The 5901-nt window shown below is 36.0% G+C and overlaps 1 non-coding gene and 1 pseudogene across 1 annotated transcript; both read right to left on the bottom strand.

The window, feature by feature from the left end:
* Positions 1-4855: 4855 nt before the first annotated feature.
* Positions 4856-5001, bottom strand: LOC131075519 (U1 spliceosomal RNA; annotated as a pseudogene).
* A 371-nt stretch (positions 5002-5372) lies between these two features.
* On the bottom strand, positions 5373-5456 carry TRNAS-GCU (transfer RNA serine (anticodon GCU)). Its single transcript has one exon. It is a non-coding gene; the product is annotated as a tRNA-Ser (tRNA).
* Between the last annotated feature and the right edge of the window lie 445 nt (positions 5457-5901).

The following is a 5901-nucleotide window of genomic DNA, read 5'->3' as shown; positions in this document are numbered from 1 at the left end:
ATGGTTTTGGTATACTATCCGGTCACACTTAAAGTTGCTAAATCAAACCTTGGTTGAATGCATAGTGTCCTCCTAGGTCCCGTCCCTTACATCAAGGTCAGAGAGAATGTGCTTTAAAAGTATGGAATGTCATCCCAATCCCGAAGTGTCCTGAAATTTAACTGTCTTGAAATTTGAAGGATCCTCCAAAAACTAGATTTTGCATTAGAACTCCTGGAGGTCCAAAACCACTCTCAAACATCTTGACAATATATATAGAATATAACTTAAACATCTTAAATGTTATATTCCATATATAAATCCTGACGAAGAGACTAACTTGTCAAACAACTTCATGTTTCCACCGTTAGAAGCGAAATCCTTTACTTCATGTTTGAGTACAATGGAGTGAACCACTAATAATGAACTTCATGAGTTCAATATGGAGACCGAATGTCAACTTCATGAATCAAGATTCATGAGTGAATTTTAACTTGATGTTTGAGACAAGCAATCTTCATATAGGGGGGCTTCAATGGAGAATTCCAACTTTACAAACCAAGGGATACAAATGAACTTCAAGAATTAAGACATGAGGAAACTTCACAATTTGAAGGGTATGAGCGAAATTCAAGGAAATGAAGAAGATTAAGGCAGGAGAAATTTAATGAACATTAAGGATGGAATCCACTTCAAGACCCCCTCTTCACAAGCAAAAAGCAACTTCAAGTGTTGCTTCACGATGGTGAATCCTCTTTATATGCTTTAATCAACTTATATTAAGTATGTGTAATCCTTCCTTGTTTGTTTTATAGGACATGAAGAGAGTCATGAGAGAAAAGGAAGGAATTCTGAAGGAGAGATGAGAAGATGACATCAAAAGTTCATTCTAAGAACTTCAAGACTAGATAGCTTCAGAAGAATTAATCAAAGTTAAAAGATCATCATCACCATTGTTGAAGCTATATAATGTTGAGTATCAAGATATATTCCTTCATGGTGAATCAACTCTAGTATACAAAGTGCAAGAGTGAAGTGGCATCCCAGATGGCGTTCCAATCACCATTTCTCCAATCAATGAAGTCCACATCAACACATTCAAGTTCAATGAATCAAGCTCGTTGGTGATGGCACAAACTCTGAGGCACCTACCCCTAATTTCTATTGGTCCACACTTTTTGAATGTAATTTTCTCATTGGCAATGGATAATTTTGTTGTAACAAAACCTAATTAGGGTTTCCTTATAAAATCCTAGCCATTGATGGAGAATCAATCATGGACATTCATTGTAAATGAGCTCTCTATAAAAGCTCAATCTCTTCAGCTGTAATGGTTGACAGTTAATAGTTAATAATTGGAGAATAGCTATTAGTTAGGAAATAATAGAATAGAAATTAGAATAGAAGTTACAGTAGGAGAAGGCAAAGATTGTTGCCAAACATGGTTTTAAAGAACAATTGATTTCATTGAAGTTATGCTGAATTTTATTTGTTACTTCAACAACTCACATGGTCTTTGCTTCTCAATTATCTTTCATGTAATTAGATTGAGTGGATGAATACGTTCTATGTATTTATGTGGAATCTGCCTAATCCATACCACTAGCCTCTTGCTGCTTGTAAGAGCATCTTGTGTGATCAACTGAAATGTTATGAGTTTAACTTTGAATCATTCAACACTCATTTCTTATGCATTACCTTGAATGGTGATTAATGTCTAATGGTATTGATTCGAACATCTTAGAAACGTCCTTAGAAGATTGCATTGATCTTGTGACAAATTGTTCATTTTGATGGTGAGACCTCACTCAGTAGGATTCCATCTAATCGTTCTCTCATCTTCCTACATTCTTAGGATTAGAATAGATTCTCTCAACCCTTCATCTTTTGCCATTTTTTTTAATTCAAGTTAGTCTAGGAGCATCGCCCAGTTGAAATATTAGATGATCAAGTTCCAGTAAATCAAGCATTCAGGCATTCAAATGTAAGCCCCCTTGTGATTCTAGCATAATCACATCAAACCAATGAGCTTATCCACACGTAGTGACCCTACATTCATGAACCTTGGAGTCGTCTCGAATGATCCTTAAGCTAATCTTCAAAATCCAAGAGATTTTTTTCAAGAGAGGATAAGATACCTATGGTATTTTATTCTGTGTTTGCATGTGCCTAAAAAACACATCAACAAGTCCATATTATGAGTAGGCTCTCAAACACAAAACCATGCTTTTTAATGTAGAAATGACTACAAATATGTAACACAAAATTATTGCGAGTAATAAAATAATTATAAAGATCATATCCACCTAAATACATTAAATTTATGATTACAGAGCTATACAATAAATCTCACATTTATGTAGCTAGTAAATTTATATACTTTAAATTATTAATTTAGTTATCACTAAAAATTTAACATCTAGAAAACTCATTTTCACTTTTCTATCATCTTCTCTTACTAAATACCTTTATTCTATTTATTAAATTTTAACATTTAATACAATTCTTTATCCTCTAAGGTAGTTTATCAGCTTTCAAAGCAGTGTCGCATTCCCGAGCCATCACCTTCCGATGGCACTTACACTCGTGCACACATTGATTGCGGTGAACATGGGTACCAAGGGCTGTAGCACAGGAAGGTTTGGGAGCATTGTGCTCCATAGGAGAGGCCTCCGAGACCGTGTCCAGCATAGGAGAAGGCCCCACTAATGAAGCAGGAGGCACCCCTGAGATAGGCACTACGTTCATGGTTAAGACGCCCTTCCTTGCTTTTCTCGAGGAGTAATTGGAGGAACAAGTGGTGCCCTCAGAGGCTGTGATGTAGGAGCCAATGGTTACGAATGAGCACAGGGGTAGTGTTTCCCCTTCTTATATTAAATAGGATTGGGGATATCTGCTAGGATCGGAAGCTCCAAGGGAGGGCGGGCCGTAAGTGATAGATTCTAGTAAAATATGGAGAGGGGGATTAATTGCTTGATATGTTACTTTGCTTTGATAATTATTTTTATCACTTAAAATTGTATGTTCGCAATTTATTGTACATTGCAAGTTACTACCAAAGATATAAATATGTCTTGTGGCATAACATATTCTATATACTCTTCTCTCAGACATGAATGTGATCCAACATGGATTTGAGCATTTATTTATGAAGGAAAGTATTGAAAAAGCTTTAAGTTCAAGGATAGATTAGACCTCTTGCTACTAGTTCAAAATCTTTGTTAGACTCTTCTTCATAGAAAATAATGATAGTACAAATATAGTTATGTCACCTTTTACTAGGGTGATGGATCTAACGATGTGTATAAGTCATCATAAGGTTTAGTACAATTGCATTATGTAATAAATTCTATGACTAAATTGTAATTATTTTTATGTTGATATTATTTGCATCAACTTTTTTATTTTAATAAGTAGCAATTTCTTATGGGTTTGATAGACCAATAGGTTCATGACATTCAAAGGAGATTCTTAATCCCCTATAAAAGATAAACTCTTATCTTGGGAGTAGTGAATCCCTTAACATACAATGTTTAGACATAATTAGAGCAAGGTGTTGAACAAAGGTGTTAAATATAAACAGCTTATATTCATAAAGATATGGTATTTCCGCAATCCATACATGAATAAATTAGAATGCTTTAGGTAAAGAAATGTGTAGACATTTTTTATTGATTTAAAAGATTACATATTTTTTTACTAGGAACATCTTGCTTCAACTTATCCATAATTATGTTTGTGCCCACAATTCATTTGATACTAGCATATGAAAAGAATAAAAATAAAAGTAAAAATAAAACATAATTCTTAAGCAATCCGTTACTAAAGATATTCTATTACATTAGAAATATGCAAACCCTAACTGTTATGCTCAACTGTTATGCTCATTCAACAAGTAATTTCCTTATCATACATTACTCTATTTGCTAATAGGTGTGTATTTCTTTTCAAGATAGCTTCTCTATGCTTCAATTTATACTCTCTTCCCATTACTTCGAAAAGTTATGCCTCTCCTTTGTATTGATCATTCACTGGAGCTCACTTAATAGAGCACTACCTATGTGAAAAAAAAACATCAATTGATACAAGTTTTAGACAACTTCCTTCACCATATTGACATAGTGCACTGGAAAACTCTAATACCATCTCAGGATTAGAGATCGTCCTTGGTATGGTATGATGAGGAATACATACCAAAAGCAAAACCCCCTTCATGTTTACCAAAACAAATAATTCCAATATTTCGAAACTCTCATTCTCGCCTGTTTCACAAGATCAAATCTCATGTAATTTAGGTGACAAGAAGAGTAGTTTAGAAGAATCTAAGACAAACAATAGTCGCCCTTGGTCTATGAAGTAACTACTACTTTCAAATGTATAACCTCATAAACGTATACCCACAAAACACCCTACGCTCTTAGCAAGACAGTCACAACTCAATCGTACGTAAGCTTAGAATCTTCTTCATAAAGACACATCCTCTTTGGAACGACCACAGTTTGGTGGACTAGCAAGAAATCGCAAACAAACATGCTTTGAGCTTTCTATTATAATATCTGCTTTAAACCAGTGTGGCGAGGACGGATCGGATGATAGACAGCAATAAGAGAAAAATGGGTGACACAGATGTTAAACCTGCCTTTCATAAACTGTACCAAAGAAATTCGTTATTATATGAACCAATACCCACCGATTTATCAAAGGAAAATTGTTACTATATGACCCTATACCCAGCAATTTATCAACGACAAGCTATTCTACAGTGTCATCCATTAATAGACCGTATTTCCATTATAATAAGAGTACTATAAAATAGCTCTGCTACAAATAAAACAGAGGCACCCACGTAGCGATTCTAATTTGGCATTACTTTTCAGTGGGGGCCGCACGGACGCGAGCCCCCTTTACAAATTATAACGCGTGGGAGACGCTAGACAGAGCCACCTTCTAAAGTGCAATGAAGGCGCTCTCTCTAAGCCATCGGCCTTCTTCATCACCGATTGACTCCGCCCAGGTAAGTATGCTTAAAACCTACCACTCTCCTCCTACTTGTACTCCCTCTTCTCCACTTCTTTCTCCTCACGCATATGGGATCATTTACACCGTCACTACCTGCCCCTAAATCATGTAAACAAAATACCAGCAGTTTTCACTAAAACATATACTCTATTGGACAGCGTAGACGTACCAGCGCTGTCTACATGCATTGCAAAGTCCTGTCCACTGTACGCAGTTCACAGATCTCTTCAGCAGAATACGAAAGGAAAGACGAGGGATGGCGAATTCGAAGTGCAAAATAGGATGAACGCAACTCTGCTGCGTTAAAAGAAACCAAAAAAGCTGCAGACTCGCCGACAAAAAATTCTCATATTGTACAAAACTCTTGTGTTATAACGTCAGCTGAGAGATTCGAACTCTCGCGGGGAAACCCCATGTACTTAGCAGGAACACGCCTTAACCACTCGGCCCAAGCGACGTTGTGATTATAATTCTCTGGTTTAGTATTTATTTAAGATAGGTTTCTCGATAGTGCCGGTAGATGCAGAGATGCCACTATTGCCACTATTCCTATTCCAAGGTGGTCCCTTTTCAAGCACTAGTATAAGAAAGCTCCAATGTCAAATGCATGGACTTTAGACTAGGCTAGGATCATGGTGACAAATGCTTTGATAAATATTGATTTCATCAAGAGAGTTGCCGGATGGTGCTAGCTCATAACGAAGCAGAAATGATAAGTAAGGCAAAGGTTTCTAGACTGATCTTAGCTGCCAGTAAAGTCATCAATTTTGAGCTCTTTAAGGATATGTATCAATTGAGAAAGAGCAATTCTATAACTATGCATCTTCCTAGGCATAGGTTTAGAGGATAGAAAACATATCAAAATTCCACATGGATTAGAGCTTCTAAGTATTGACCTATTTA

The sequence above is a fragment of the Cryptomeria japonica genome, chromosome 5 (assembly GCF_030272615.1).
Source record: "Cryptomeria japonica chromosome 5, Sugi_1.0, whole genome shotgun sequence".
In the NCBI taxonomy this organism is placed as follows: Eukaryota; Viridiplantae; Streptophyta; class Pinopsida; order Cupressales; family Cupressaceae; genus Cryptomeria; species Cryptomeria japonica.
The sequence above is the reverse complement of the archived record's forward strand: the minus strand, read 5'-3'. Positions and strand labels throughout refer to the sequence as shown.